At 38.6% G+C, this 17,112-nt stretch overlaps 1 protein-coding gene across 5 annotated transcripts in view; it reads right to left on the reverse strand.

Annotated features, from left to right (window-relative positions):
- Positions 1–17,112, reverse strand: part of LOC119492795 (EGF-like repeat and discoidin I-like domain-containing protein 3) — a 126,127-nt gene that overhangs the window by 18,271 nt on the left and 90,744 nt on the right. The window lies entirely within an intron of this gene.

Genomic DNA, 17,112 nt, shown 5'->3' on the forward strand with positions numbered 1-17,112 from the left:
TGAGAGGTTGTTAGGTGACATGTGTGGACTTTTCTGTGTGGAAACACATTGTACCAGGGAAGTGAAAAGGAACACATCTGAAACAGGGTTTTGGCATATTTACAGCCTTATTCAGCAACAACATCAGCTCGAACAAATTAGACGGAAACTCATATTCATTAATTTGGTTTGTTTTGTTTATTACTGTAGAAAACAAATAGCCTGTAGCCCTGCATAGACTTAGCCTATTGGACAAAGAAGCCCTAATGACTTATTAAAATGTGAAATGTAATGTGCTGCTTATAAATAGCTGCGGGTCAAAATGAATAAAAAGAGAGAAAAAAAAAAGTTTTTTACGAGCCGACAGCTTGCTGATGGCAAAATTTAAATATTTTGAGATGGTACACCTTTACACCTTCAGGCAGCCTGTAGCATGAGGCAGCACTGAGCATGTTTGGTAACACCTAAGAAACTGTTCAAAATCCACAAATGAATCTGCGTGTCTCTCCTGATGGATAAGTATTACTTTATAATGGTAAAACACAAACAACAGACAGCTTTTTATGTGTGCCTCAGGTTACAAGTTAATTATATGGAACAGAGTAGATGCCCTGTTTGTAAATGTATAACTTAATTAGGATAGCTTGATAGTCTGAATAAATATCACTGCCAATTTCTGTAGTTGTCGCCTTAGATTATATGTGGCACACAGTGAAATACAAGTCCTCTTTTAAATTCCAGTATTGCTCGGACACACATGCTGCACACACACACACACACACACACACACACAGTGAATCTCCTTCCTGCCACCTTTTGTGACCGGCGTTTCCACATGGGGGCGGTGGGATGTCAGAAGGTATAAATGCCTGCTGAGCGCTCACACAGAGAAAGGGAGGTGTGTGTGCAGACAGTCTGAAGTGTGACTCAGGAGCATTGAGGATTGTAAACGCAATGTCATAGAGAGAAAGTCCCCTCATGGCTGCATCATATTGTCTCAGGTTTGATCGGTGTGGCGGTGACCACATTCCAGCATGAACTCAAACATTTTCTCCCTTTTTTTGAAATTTGACTTGTTTTTAGAAAGTGCTAAATGTGGAATGTGAATCAAAAATGCTGAAAGAAACATCTCCATGTGGAATGAGCTGTCCTGACACGACGATAGATGTCTTTGTTACAGAGCAAGACGACTTGTTTTGGCAAGCACATTAAGAGAGTCAGCTGGCTGGCTGGTCAAGGCACATTTTACAGCCAAAATGCCGGGGATATAAATACGGGAAAAGCACTGTGTGGTGACTCACACTGAATTGCAATATGGTGGCAAGCACACCGATTTGTAAGCCAAACAGTTTTACATGGCAAGGATATCGCTATGCATTGAATGTCCTCCTCCTCTTCACTCTGGTCTTCTGCCAGCACACTTGAATGAAGAAAGGTTTCATGTAACTAAAACTAAATTCGGTGTTATTCTGTCTAAAAATATTGACATTTTATTCCCATCTTCACAGTATGTCTAATATGCTTAACCACATAATGAATGGCACCTGCATGTAGATAGCCCCAGGCAATCTGCAAAGACCAGAATGAATCTCTTTTCCAAAAACAGGATGCTCACAGTGCAGTCACACATTTCTAGCCATGATAGCAGCAATGCTCTATAGGGATGCCACTGTCTGTCTAGTGGTCCATCCATCCACTACTTTGGTCAAGAACAGATATCAATAGAGTGCTGCAGGGATGACGTATTTTTGTAGGCCAACCCAGAAGTCAGAATCGCCCTGGTTCACTCCACAAAAAGCCAATGGGATTTTTCCATCGAGCTCTGTGGCAACAAACGTTTATGATACTAACACGTTTTGTTCCATAAGGTAATCTCCACAAATTTACTACACTTTTATGATTTTTGAAGCATAAATGTAATCGCTAGAAGTAAAAACGCTAGACTACAAACGAACAACACCAAGATTGCATGAGCACGAGTATACATAACGATGCTGTAAAGGTGGACGAGTCAGTGTGATGACGTTTAGTAGTCTCATTTATAGCCACTTGTTAGCAACCGCCTTTTTTTATACACATAAAAGCTTCAGAATTCGTGAGTGGGATATTTACTGACGTATTTTATATTGTAGAACAAAACGGTAAAATCTCTTAAGCTTGTGTTAACTGCAGCCATTTTTCCAGGCATCTAACCAAAAACCCATTGACTTCAAGACGAAGGAATCGGAGGTGCTAAAATGCTAACACATTTTCGGGTTTTAAGACTCATTACTGTAGCACACGGAGGATCAATCCTGATTTTGCTGATCCTGTGGTTTCAATTCGATTTGAATTTATTTTTATAGCGTCAAATCATTACAGAAGTTATCTCAAGACACTTTTCATATAGAGCAGGTTTAGACTGTACTCTATAATTTAGAGACCCAACAAGAGATAGCCCATGAGTAGCACTAGGTACAACAGTGCCAAGAAAAACATCCCTGTAACAGGTAGAAACCTTGGACAGTTTCTTATCTAGCGCCACCAGTAAGTCATAATTTTCATTTACCCAGGCTTAACAAATGCTGTTTTTTTTAAGCCCATTGTGGAACTGGTAAAATAATTGAAACGTTTCCCAAAACTACAAGTATCAGTGAGGCTGTGTTACATATGATTATAAATGCTAATCTTTTAATCAAGTCTGTATAGAATAGTAACCTTCTCCTGTAACAGCTTGCAACACAAACACCTGCACGGTCAGCATTTTGTTTCGTTGACATCTTTTTCTCCATCTATAATTAAACACAATAACTTGAGAGCTTTAAAATAGAAAGTGCACATTTAGACCATTAAACTTAAATTTAACTCCTATTCCTTCCTCCACAACAGAGGCAGCCGTCCATCAAAGCCAGTGCATTAAAGAACAAACATTACTACCTGAGACTCTAATAGGCCACTCAGAGCACACGGCCATAAAGCAGATGGAGCTTCAGTGCAGCATGTCAAGTTAAGTCTAAATGGTTGCATGAACCAATGGAGGGAATTGGCCATGGCAAGAAGAACAGGAAGGAAATCAACCATGGTGGTCTGGATCATTTGGAGCAATTGCAGCAAGGAGAAAAGAGCATCTAAAGAACCGGCGAGTTGCATACCATGTGTGCATGAGTGAAGTGAGGGACTCAGATGCATATGCGTAAAAAATAGCCGTGACGCTGCACTAGGAAGGGACTTGGGGGATTTCACACTCTGTTTAATGTTCAGTGCGACTAGACATGTGATGGACACTTACTCACTGATAAAATCTAAAGTAGTCCATCTCCCTGTGTGATCTTGTCTGAAATCAAATCTGTAACTCCTGCTGGAGGGAGAAAAAAAAAATGTCTTTCTGTTGGAATATTAAGCAAGTGTAAAATGATTTAATGATCTAAAATATGGTGTTCCCATTCTAACAATGAGGATACAGGTTTTTAAAGGCCCTACAAAATAGGTGAGTTAAAAATAAAACCGTTTACGACTCTGGCTGCTGCACTTCCAGCTCATCATCGCTCCTCTCCCCTTTCCTGCTTCTCACATGGTATATAAAATATTCATATTGAATTCTCACACGTGTGCACACACACACGCGAAAACACGGTGTGCTTCACACGCAATAAAAAAAGGAACCATAAAATTGCAAAATAGATAATATTTATGTACCATAAGTGGTCTTTGCAGTATGATACTTGAAACTGATCAATGTACAGTTTTCTACAAAGCTTAACTGTGGACTATTCTGAATTAATCATAATATTATAGGAGACAGCATGTAGTAGCGCTGCTTAAGTGCAGTCCACACTCTCCTGGGTGCATAACGTAAAGATGTCTGATTTAAACGAAGGATACTTCGCTTGTCAAGAGACGGCTTAGAGACATTCTGAAACCATAAGATACACATGCAGAACACATCGGACTCAATCTCTTCTGCACTGATTTAAGTACTGGCGCCGCCGCTTCTGACAATTCCTGCAGATCCCACGATTACAGCAGGCGCTGCTGCAGACTCATGAATCACTCATCCCGAGATAAAACAGATAAATGCTTCCTACGTTAGCTGAGAGGGAGCGAGAGGGACAGAGGTAGAGCGAGATGAGGATCAGGATGCGGTGTTGAAGGATAAGATGGCTTCCTTGGATAATGAAAACAAAAGAGTAACATTACACAGGTCCCAAGCAGACCAACCTGTACATTTAAGGCTATCATTGGAGGGAGGGGACACTAAAACCCACCCAATTGAATCAGGGAAGCAGATAGATTTACCATCCCCTCCCGTAACTTCATTTGGAAGCTAATTGAATCAGCATACTAGCTGCAGGGAAATTGAATAAAATAGAGCCACATTGGACAGGATTAAAATGAGGCTCTGACGATAATGCCTTAATGAAATTTACATCAAGCATGTTTTCAAATTAGTGCGGATTCTTTCTAAAATTCTCCTTGAATTCTTGGATAATGTTCTCAAGATGATTGACTTAGAAATAGCTGCTGGCAACATTTTTTTGAACCAACACACTGTTTTTATGTCTATTCAAATTTGAGTATTCTTTTTTAATATGAAGGAGACTCTAACTGGGTAGCCAGCAGTTACATATCCAGTATAAGACGGGTCCCATCTGACCGGCTTCTTCACAGAAGTGTGATAATGACACAAAACAGTCCCCCTTTAATATGATCCTCCATATCCAAAAAAAACTTGCCAAGTCTTATAATCATGCACTCACTGACTGTACATGGCGACACGGTGCAAATCTGATCTTGCCTCTCTGAAACTGGGCTGGCACATCTGCCAAAGCAAGTGCTGGCTGAGCAATTTGCAGTCATGGTTACATCTGTTATCCTGGCTTCAGAGCTTTGTATCAGTGTGCAGTGCCATAGCTCAGATATTGTCAACAAATTGTGGAGAAAAAAGAAGAAGATGCGATGCAGTTAATATATTAGACACAGCTGTATATCTGATGTAGGACTGCAACTTGGTGTTGTTTACACTGACAAATCGTCAGTTGGGAATGTGTAAATCCTATACGTGTTGGATGATTAATATCGTCACGGTAACTCCTGTGAAGGTTGAATCAAGACAAAATTTACATGCACCGAAGCGTAGATGCAGCCTGACAGATTAGAAGGTATATGCTCTAAAACCAGTGTTCAGACGTTTCATACTTTTCCAGCATCACAGCTGTGGCTAAATGGTTGTGTGCTTCTCCCTGATTGCAACAGAAACCACCCGGAGACGTTGTCCCTCTAACATTCTGTTTCTTTAATTAGTTCAGCAAGAAAAAAAAACTTGGCTGCAGGTGCTGTTCACATTGATCCAGTTTGGTGTGTAGAGTAGTAGGACAAATAAAGATAAAAAGCTGAGCAGCCTTGGTAGAATAAAAGATGTATCTCTGATGTGATTAGAACTTTGAATAGTCAGATCTGCAGGGACATGTGCTTTTATCCGGTTCTACCAGATCAATATAGTATGACAGCAATAAAAATGCTGGATTTAGGAGGATAGCCTCTGCATGCTGCCTAACAATTCATGGTCGTGAGGACTGTGTTTTCCATTGAGGGGGGGAATCAAGCTTGAAGGACGCAGAAGACGTCTCACCCTTGAAAGTTCCCAATAAATTCTTACTGTCCATGCAAGTAATTTTAACAAAGCACTCGTCTTTTGTTCTTGAAATATAGACATGATCATTGCTATTACAGATTATCAAAATCCCGCTTAAATCCTTTCATGCTACAATGCCTTTACTCTCTCGGAGGCAGCTTTTCAGTCTTTAAAAAGGACACGCTTCATCTTCACTGCATAAACACTCAAGAAGAGATGAGAGTTTCAATGGGACAAATTAAAGCCATTCTCCTCTGTGGATGGATGAAACAAACACCCAGCTAATTCTATTGATTAAAGGAAATGGAGTTTGTTGTCAGCCGCGCTGTATTTGAGGTAGCGATTTGATTAGGAAGCTGTGCTCGACAAAATTGGTGTAATGATAATACCCGGTTTGATTACAACAAATGCACGCTCACAGGCACTGAGCGGGAATCAATCTTGCATTACGTCTACTTATTGTTCCTTCTAGCCTCCACTCCACATGGGACAATGCTCTATGTGAAGTGTCAACATGCATTGATGCCTTCCATCGGCTAACAGCTGGGGTAATTTACTTCCACAGTATATTAATCCACGCCATTGTAATTCACGAGGACATTTTGAATTACACTATTAAATAAAACATTTAAATACTTACAATGTGATGAGCACTTTTAAGACAATTCCTGCCAATTGCAGCAAAGAAAATGATGAAAATCATAGAAAACATAAAAGAGGAACCTGATTGACGCTGAAACTAGGGATGCACCGATACACTGGGTCGGGTATCGGGCCGATACTGACTCAAATTGGATCGGATATCGGTGACAATGGGGCAGATCTATTCAATTCAATTCTATGCTTATATACCATATACATTATATACTGGAATTTTAATTTAATTTGACAAATGTGTTGCTGCATTAAAAAGGTTTACACCTAAATTGTAATTCCTGGTAATTTTGAAGATGTTTTACCAAGTTGCTGGTGTACAATTTATTATTTTAATAATAATCATTGAATTTATTTGTTACATTTTGTTTTACAAAGTTAGGAAAGCAATGTTTAAGTCAAGCCTGATGTCGCCTTACACATAAAAGAATGATCCCAGTCTCTTCCACACAGTGAGGCATACAGCTTATAAATGAAAAACTGGTATCGGATCGGTACTCGGTATCGTCTGATACTCAAAGCCCAGGTATCGGTATCAGTATCCTAGCTCAAACCGATTCATCATTTTAGCAGTAAATAATTGAAATTCTGGTAATTCAAATTTACCAAGTTTTTGACCACAGACTTCTCATTATTGCCATGTAAAGGTTAAACACACTATGTAGGACGTCAAACTCTTATTTTCTGTCGGAATTATTCATAAACTACTATTTCTGAAATGAATTTAATGACTTCAATGTTCGGATACATCTATATGATAAAATGTACATAGTTTATTAAGAAAGTCTGTGTACTTACTGTATGTAAAATAAAGACAAAGTAATTGGTTGCAAGCACTATGGTACGCCCCACTATGTAAATGTAACATTTATTTGATCTAACTTATTATTGTTTCAAATTGTAAGAATTGTGAGCACAGTAAAAGCTACACTTAAAAGTGGAATCCATTAACATTACATTTTGCAAGATTTGTTTCATTTAATATTTAGTCACTGCAACATTTATTTCTCTCAGTGTGTCCTCGTCTTCTGCCTCTCTGCCTCCTTTACCTGTCCCTGTCTGTCTCCTCCTTGGTCCTGTGTGCTCCCGTCTGACCAACAGAGAGAATCACTGATGTCCCTATACATACATTCAGTACCTCACCTTCCACTGCCACTCATTACTGTTAGATTGCATATGTGCATATTATCTATATATCTACGGTGCAGTATGTGCTCTGCTAGTTGTGCTGCAGTATTTCAGCCTGCAACTGTTTGTGTCAGACTAATGAGACAGAAAAGGCTCTGTCACTCACAAGACGACGAGAAGGTGACCCAACGCAGCTGGGCAGTACAAGATTGATGATCCCAGATCAAGTGTTGGGTTGCATCCATCTGAAGTGCAGCTTGTACTGTGCCCAGCCTGAACATGACAAGACTGTTCTCTGACATTCAGCCTGCTGCAGTCTCCTCTGGTATAACCAGTGCCACCCCCCGTGGTGCTGGTAGACTGTGGATCCAAGAAGTGCTTTGGACCATGGATCAAACATACTCGATCTATAGAAATTCAAGTGGAAGCCAGTACCTTGGATGAACAATGTTTAGGGACTTTCACATCTCTCTCTCGGGATTCTTAGCTGGTTAAAAGCCAGTACTACTGTGATAAATGTCAGAAGATGCTACGTTAGTATATTCATGACCTTGAGGGATCCCACAAACCTTTGTAGTGCTCCGTGAGTATGCAAATCTGTCATGTCAATAAACATTGAGTGACATCTTTTGCCCATGACAGATCATACCATTCTGCCAGGCATTCCAGACTGTATTCGTTCAGCCTGCTCTCATACACAGTTCGTAGCTATACCAAAAAAATAATGCACTATAATAACTTAATAGTTTTGTTGCCTAAACCTAACCAAGTCAATCTTTTCTTAAACCTAACTAAGTCGTTTTTGTAACGTCCATATTTCCATATGCCAATGTTATTTTAACCTAAACCATGATATTTTCCGAAACCTAACTAAGTAGTTTTGTTGCCTAAACCTAACCAAGTTGTTTCTTGGGAAAACAGAAGTTTATTTGGAAAAGACTGGAGTGGAAATTGATATGTGTGCTGGACATTCGTAAGAAAATGCACGAAAAATAAGGAATAACTTTTCATAAGATATCATACGACCGTTGTATGAAGATACGTCGACTCGTTTGCAGCACCAAAAATGATACCCATGGAGAAATACACTGAGAGGGCACTAACTACAAAGTTCATCCATCCCTCCACTTCGCCTGCTGACACTGGGTTCTTTTTCATAGGTAAGATCATATCTCTCTCTCATACATTCATTATAGAGTTTTAAACACTATCAAGAACGACCATCATGTGCCTTTCATCTCATTTTAAAGCTTCGCTTGTGCAAGCCAATCAGCTCACATTTATTCATGAAGGTAATGAGTGGAACCACACAGTAGCTAGTGACGCCTTCTAGGATCTCTACCCTCCTGCTGTGTTCAAAGCACTCAACGAAAAGTTCATCATGACATGTTCTAATGATTCGTCTTTGTGTGTCTGGAATGACACCATCACTTTCTGCAGGTCCCTTGAAAACCATGCTCAACATGTCTCAGAATCCGTATTTTGTCAAACCCAAAAAGTGTCTGGACCACCTCTTTGCTGGGCTTCATCATCTCTGGTGGCCATGTACTGTATAGATGGATTTTACCAGCAATGTCAGGAAATAAATGGCTGCAACCCAGTTCTGTCACACAGCTACAAAGATTGCCAACTTCTACCAATAAAAAACGACGCTGTTGTGGCAGAATCATTAATTATTCTTACACTCTATTCACATTATTCACCTGCACCACTGAGGCCAATACAGTGTGTCTGTGGAGCTCAATGTCATCATAGCTCCTGCTGTGTATTGATCCACTCTGACCATCATGGGAGTCATTCAGTATGAGAGTATCACCATTTCCTCAATAATTACACACCAATCCTTTACATGCCTCTGTAGCCAACTGTCACCAGTGGAAACAAACTATGATATTGGCAATAAAGAAATGTATGCAGCTAAACTGGTGCTAGAGAAATAACATTGGCAGGAGCACTCAGCAGGCTTGATACAGCTGCGACTGTGATAGGTCACTTTACTTATGTCTCTCCACTTTTCTTATTCTCTCCTGTGTGGGTTTATAGACGCCCACTGTGCCTTCTCCTTGGTTGCGTGTGATCCAGCAGAGACATTTTTTCCCCCATGTGCAGGCAGTGCCTTAGCTGCTAAGCTGCCACTATTTACCTCATCAGCATCCGCCTATGCAAACCTCCACTCTCGCAGTAGTCATTTGCTTAATTGTTATGTGTGCTCTGTTCTGCATATGGTAGTCTACATTTATTCAAGATCCTGGGGTCCTTAGATTTTCCTGCCCTGCCTTCAATACAAAAATTCTAATCCTGCCTGCAGCTTGTTGTTTTCTTTTGGGTCCAATCCTGTATCAAACCAAACAGTAAGAGCGATACAATCTAAATATCAATGTCTAATACAATGTAAAAATCTAATTTTGTTCACTTAAGTACAAAATGGTTATTATTAAATTACTCCAAGGTCAATAGTGTAGAAGCATAGAATTTGTGTCGAAGAAATTTGTGTCATTCCATAGATGCAGATAACACAAGTAAAACTGCATGTAAATACATAACATGCAGGTCTTTGATCTATTTATCTATGATGACTTATGCCGCATTTCTACTGCATGGTACGGAACGGCTCTATTCAACACGACTTGCTCTTTTTTTGCTTTCCATTAGCAAAATTTGTGGATAGTACCTGGTACTTTTTTTGGTACCACCAAATAGGGATGCACAATTAATCAAAATTTTATCGAAATCGCAATTGCAATTTTCAAATCGCAATATTTGTTAAAATCGCAATTCTAGTTTAAGGCGAAATGTGTGTCAAAATGCCATTTAAAATTAAATATTGTCATGCTGCATAGATTTCCTGGCCTACACATTATATTCAACAGACTTAAGAAAACATCCTTGCTTGGTACAGACCCGTGCAAAAATCACACCATAATCATTTTAATATATATTTTTCAATGAAAATGAGAAAAATTATGTAAAAATGGTCATTCCCTCTAATATTGCAAATCATATCGCAGTTGCAATATCAGCCAAAATATTCATAATTAGGTATTTTTTCAAAATCGTGCAGCCCTATCACCAAAGCTCTCTAGTACGTTTTTCGGGTTTTGTTTGTTTATTCAGTTTTCTGCTCTCCCTCTCTGGTTACATTCTCCATTTTGAACATCTGATATATATTTATATAATATTCATATATACACCTTTTTTTGTACACTTGTGTACATGCTGTCTTTACATGCTGTTATTTCTATTTCTGTGTAAATACATTGAAAGAGATGCAAAAAAATCCAAAAATTCATTGTATGTGCACACGTACTTGGCAAATTAATCTGATTCTTATTCTGGTTGCCGATGAAAAGAGTCAGAGTGTCATGGTGAAGGGGATGTCTCAGCAGTTTCACACTGCATCGCTATCACTATCAGCTCAGAATCACATCTACACTGAGGGTGTAAATATCCGCAGTGGAAAATGAAACCATGCAGTGGAAATGAGGCATTAAATTACCTGGTCAGGTACCTAAATGACTGATGTGTGACAATGACTGAACCTGTGTGCTGAATTTCACATTAGCACCAATCTACCATTTGCAGAGGGGCTACTGTAGTTCTCTCAAAGTTTGAACACCCAAGTTTGAGCTCACTGTGCATCATCAGAGGCAGAGGTGATTATCAGGGTGCCACAGCCACACTCCACACATATTTATCACTTTAAGGAGATAATTGGGTGTGAAAACCTTGGAGACAGGGGATAACAAATGAACCACCGTAACGGAATTACTTTCATAGCTTGTTTTCTAACCTTTGCAGGCAACAAATAAATTAAACAAGTTGCAAATGAAGTGACACATTTTGTACCATATCAATGTGTACACAAGACATTTGTACATTACATGTTGGGGTGTCATTTAAAGGAAACCTACACCCCATCATTATTTACTGTACAGATGTATATGATATGTGTTATGTGCTCTATGAAATTAGGGAGGCTGTTTTTATTGGACAGAGTTAAATTGCACGTGTTGATGTTAATGTGTTTATGTTCATACAAATAACACAGTTGGCCGTGTTCACGTTCTTGTCGCTGCATTGGCGACTCCCACTGGTTGGAACTGGGCAAATAGTGGAAACAGTTGAAACCAATAGCCAAAAGTGGAGCTACATAGCAGTGCAGTTACTAGAGAACTCCTTCCAAATTGGGAGAAAAAAAGAGGCTAAAAATAAAGTGAAACCAGGCGTGAGCTGCAACTATGTGGAACATCTGAGTCATCTGATAGTAATTTGAACCTGTTCTGTTTGTTTCACTTGTGAACTATTCTACCACAAACATACACTATATTAAGGTTGGGAATCACCAGAGGCCCTACGATACGATATTATCACACTGTGGTCACGATACGATCTTATTGTGATTTTAAACAAGATACTTTTTTTCAACTGCAAATTATGCAGTTTGTTTTATCTAATAAGATATTGTTTTCACTCTGTTCATCTCACTTTAATAATTTGTATTGCAGCAAAATGGGATTATCAGCCAAGCAGACCAACACATAAAAACATAAATGATGCATCATGCACCTGACAAACAACTGTTTGTATCTACCTCTACAGTACGGCAATGGTCGTATGTGGCAGCTAAATTGCTTGTTTGGATCAGGAACAGAAAAAGAAAATGTCCTTTTATGAAATAAAACAACAGCAAAGTATATATACAGTATAATATGAAGTGTTTTTAATGATAAATCTCTTCTGTAGTGAAGTGTCAGCACTAGCTTAGGGGGCAGTGGAACCAGCCACTCTACTGCAGCTTAACTAAAGGGTTAGTATTTTGTTTAATCTTGTAGTTGGCACCCCACCAAAGCAAACTCAACGACCATTTCTTATTTCTTTTGCTTTGCCACAGGGATTTGTAGGCTTATAAGGGAAACATACTTGAAGTTCCTCAGGAGAATGTAATTTCAGACCTGTGATCAACTTATTTTGAATAACAACACATTGTCAACCTGCCAATGTCCAGCTCATAGCCAGCTATTAATCTTATATCTTTACATGTCAAAGAATTACAAGTCGGCCTATGTTGAATGGATCAGTGAAGATATATGCAATATTTAACTCAAATACTACATACATGCTCAGATTACTTTAAGAAATTGTCTCTTTAAATGTCAACTACAAATAATACATTGAAGTGAGAGCAGTGTGTATTTGTAGAAGGATACACTTTATATAAAGTATAATACAATGAATTAAAAGTATTCTAAACTGGTTTTCTGTCTGCATATTTATTGGGAGTTACTGTGTCCAAAGGCATCCATTCCCTATGTAATATTTCTCTGCAGTCTCTTGAGGATAAACATTGTTACTGTTGGATATCTTTTTCTTTAACTCACTCACTGGTACATATTTATTTATAAGTCCAGCCCTTGTCTGCTCCCCTCTTATCTTTGTGTGTATATCTCGCTTAAAACTAGTAACTATTGTTTGTGCTCAAATGACCCTCCTACTGTCTGTCCCTAAGGCTCACACTGAAATGGGCAAACAGGCTTTTATGTTGTCTGCCACTGCAGCCTTGAACAACTTGCAGACAGATTTGCAGCTAGATAGGCTGATCCCAATTAGTGCATTTAAAAATTAAGTGAAGGGTTTGGAGGCTAATTCAATTGGAATTTGTAATTGCTTCCTTAGCTAGATCCGTTTCCTCCTGTCTGTTTTCTTAGGCATATGCCTCTGTGAGTTGATACTGTGTGTTTTATTTTATGTGTTTCGACGTTTGCGAGAATGTTGTTTGACACATTGTAGTGTTGCTATGATGGTGAGTCCAGCTATTTCTGAATTAGGGCTGCATGATTAATTGTTAAAAGACTACGATCTCCATTCAGGCAAGTACACAACCTCATTTCTGAAGGACAGCAACTCTGTTATATTTGTTCTGGAGAGTTGCATATTTAGAATAAGTGCTCATAATTTGTCCCTGCTGCGGAACAAATGCACTTAAAGGCTGACAGATTCCACTACCACTGCCACTTCACTAACACTCAACAAATCAAATAAACCACAACGTTATCTGTGAGGTCATTAAGGGTCAACACATTAAGAACAACAACACTGTGTTGAAATCAGCAGGAAGAGAGCTAGTAACTTTAGCTGTTAGCAGCCGGTGGGCAGCACAGTTCTGCTTGGCTAAATAATGGCACTAACAGCTAACGTACAGACATACATTATGATGCGTTCAAACTCTATTCAGTAAAAATTAGTATTGGGCGAAGAAAAATTAGGTTATAATGTTATCATGATATGTTCAAATGTAATCTTGTAAAACTGAGTTCTTGGCGAGAAACTCGAGGTGGATTATCAGGGATTCAAAATAAATATGCAAAAAACATTATGCAAACGGTAAACGTATTTCCCTTCATGTAGGCTGTAAAAACACAATATCAGATTGATTAATGTGTGGTCAATGAATGAATGATCAATTGTATTAGTTTGATTATGTCCAGTTCCATTATGGTTGGCGCGAATTGCCCAGTGCAAGATCCTATTTGTTATTCCATCTTCGGCACAAACTATTTAAAACTGTCCTAACTTTATAGTAGGTGTTATCCAACTTACGTTTAGTTTGAAACAATCCATCTTCTCAACTTTACTGCTGTGTTTTGAAACTAAAGCATCTGTCAGAGGATACTTCCATCACGTCTCATCTGATTGGTTTTGGTCACGTAGACATGCACGTTTTTTTGACCCTATTTCCTCAAACTCCCAGAAAACATTTGTGCTACTGTTGGTAGATGGATAGATAGATTGGTATAGCAATGTTTTGTTGTTTTTTTTATGAGGAGGTATGTTCAGAACCAGAATCAGAATCAGAATCAGAATCAGAATCAGAATCAGAATCAGAAGAATCAGAATCAGAATGTTGTTGACCGTGTTGGTATTAATATAACTCCATACCCTTTCCTTTGTTTCCTTGAAGGAAAAAATATGCAATAGTGTAAATAACAATAATTTGTTTTGGTTAAAGAAGAAAATAAATGCTTTCCGTGAGAATCGTGATCCAATTTTTACAAGAATTTTGCAGTCCTCGTCTGAATGGAGCACTTGTTCTCTGTGGTTTAGTTTTCCTCATCTTGTCAGTGGATAGCACACCTGGATTCCCCATCAGTCACACCCACAACATAAGATGTGATTCAGGATTCAACATCATGAACCAGGAAAGTGAATCCTTGCTAAGTAGTTTATTGACTGCAATGCAGTTAAGAGATGTGAGATGAAGACACACATTATTTCTTTGTCTGAGGAATGTTTACCGTAATCCGCAAAAACACTCTACACAGTCCTGGAACGCTACTTGCCAGAAAATTTGCAGTGCATGTGTTGCATTAACAGAGACACTGTGAAATTGAAAAGTAGCTACTGTCTCTCTGGCAATTTCTCTTTGCTATGTGGACATGTTAATGTGCATAATTAACTAATCAGCTTATGCCAGCTGGAACACTTGGCAGCTCAGTCTGACAGCTTCAGCTCCTCTCTTGAAAACATCTTGAAAGATTCTGGTTCGGTCTCCCTCTGTGTAATTTTATCTCCTGCCAGGCCAGAATAACTTTAGCTTGGACAGTCCCCAAATTGGTTGAGTAATTGGTGGTTTTGTTAAGATTTTACAGTGTTTTGTTGCACAAAAATTTCCACTCTGTAAGAATTTAGTCTGCTGAAAACTATGTTCTCCACTTGATGATCAAATGATTACCATTCAAATAATTCATGGCGTGTTTGAGTTGTTTATTTCTATGATTGACATGACCACTAATTGGAACAGTGTGTAAAAACTGAGATGTTCAGCACCATTATGTCATGTCACCATGGCATTGATACATAATTCTTAAGGGAACTAAAAAAAGGCCATCAACTATTATTACGAAAAATAAAACACTGGCTATTTACAGATTGGATGTACATTTATGTATTGTGAAAAGAGAATAAATCTTCCAGCTCATGACTCCGCTGTCTGCTATGGAATGCCATTTTATTCAATATTAAATAAATAAATATGCCTATGAAATAAATCCTGAAATAAATAAATTAGGCAATAAATATATAAATAAATGTAAATATAAATATAAATATATAAATTAGTCAATATAGTTCAATAAATGAATAGATTTTTTTATTTAAAAAGGGCGTATTTCAAAGGACTACTTTTAATTTATATTTTATTTGTTTTTATTTGTTTATTGGAATTTCTATTTCCTAATGCCACATTTATTTCACAGCTCTTTTTTATTCCCATCTGTTTGTTTTATGTCCATCTATTCAAATAAATTTGGCACGGTTATCAGATTCTAACAGATTCAGACCAAAGCACAAGAATTAGCTATCTACCTCCGTCTCACTCCCTGGAGTCCCCGCCACTGGGAGACTACTGAACCATAAAGTTTGCTGATCCGGCGGGGAGTCGGGCCTGTCTTGGATCAGACCCCTGGTGCTGGGGTTTGGACTAGCTGAATTAGAGTTACTACAGCCGCTATCTGAAGGTTTAGCTCCAGGAAATATAACAACTACAGTAGCTTGGAAAATAGCGATATGGGGCACTGAATTCAATGAATTTACTGTTTATCAGAACACAAATGAAATCCAGCGCCCTGTCCGCCTCACTCCCCGCCGCTAGAAGACTACTTTAATTCTTCTGTGAGATAACCATGCCCCATTAATTTGAATATAACAGATCTGTAAAATAAATGTGGCATTAGGAAATAAAAGTTCCCAGAAATATATAAATACATATACATATATTTTATTTATTTAACTATATTGAATCATTATATTTACATTTATGTATACATTTATTGATTTCCTTATTTATTTATTTGAGGTATTATTTCATATCCGTATTTATTTATTCAATTTTGAATGAAATGGCATCCCATAGTCTGCTACTTAACTAAGATCTTGTCCAGCCCGTGCTATGCATCAACACATTCCCGTCTGATATGCGTCCACAGCACATCACAGCAGTTGTCTTGATTAATAGGAATACTTAATTTGTCATTAAGGTTGATTAATTCCATTTAACTGTTAGGTTTAAAGTCATTCAATAATGTCACTGAGAATCAGTTATTTGCCATGGCAACCAGTATGTATAAGACACTGACTGTGAGAGTTTAGAAATGCATATAAGACCATCACTAAATATAAAAATGTGGTCAGCTCCAACAGTTGTATCGGTATAAATGTGAAACAGCAGTCTACAGTATATACCTCTTAATGTCTACTTTTTCAAAAGCCAGATATTGTATATGCCTGTGTGCGCAGAAATGGTCCTTGGCAGTGGAAGCCATTGATTTTCTCACTGCGTCTGTATAGCATCTCCCCTTTCCTGCCGGCACAGCATATAATATGAGACCACAAGTTTCCCTTTACCCACAGCAATCAATTTTGCTTAGCCGAGCTCCCTGGCCTGGATGGGGCCTGCCTAAGTACCTGTCTCACAGCCCTGCAGACCCTCACCCTGGGCAAGAAGCTTTCAGCGTAATAAAAAACATATCTGACTCAAGACCTAGCCAATCTAATAACGGCCAGACAAGTCAGCGTGACTACACAGTGCTAACTGTGTCACTGCTGGGAGGCGGTATGCGTGAAGCGAGTACAGCAGAAAGGCCAAGAAATCAAAGAAATCACTCTGATCTTCAATTCCCTGAGAAGATGATCCACATCACAATTTCTTCAATGCTATCACTTTTACAGCTTGAAGTACGATGTGG

The sequence above is a fragment of the Sebastes umbrosus genome, chromosome 8 (genome assembly GCF_015220745.1).
Source record: "Sebastes umbrosus isolate fSebUmb1 chromosome 8, fSebUmb1.pri, whole genome shotgun sequence".
NCBI classification, from domain to species: domain Eukaryota; kingdom Metazoa; phylum Chordata; class Actinopteri; order Perciformes; family Sebastidae; genus Sebastes; species Sebastes umbrosus.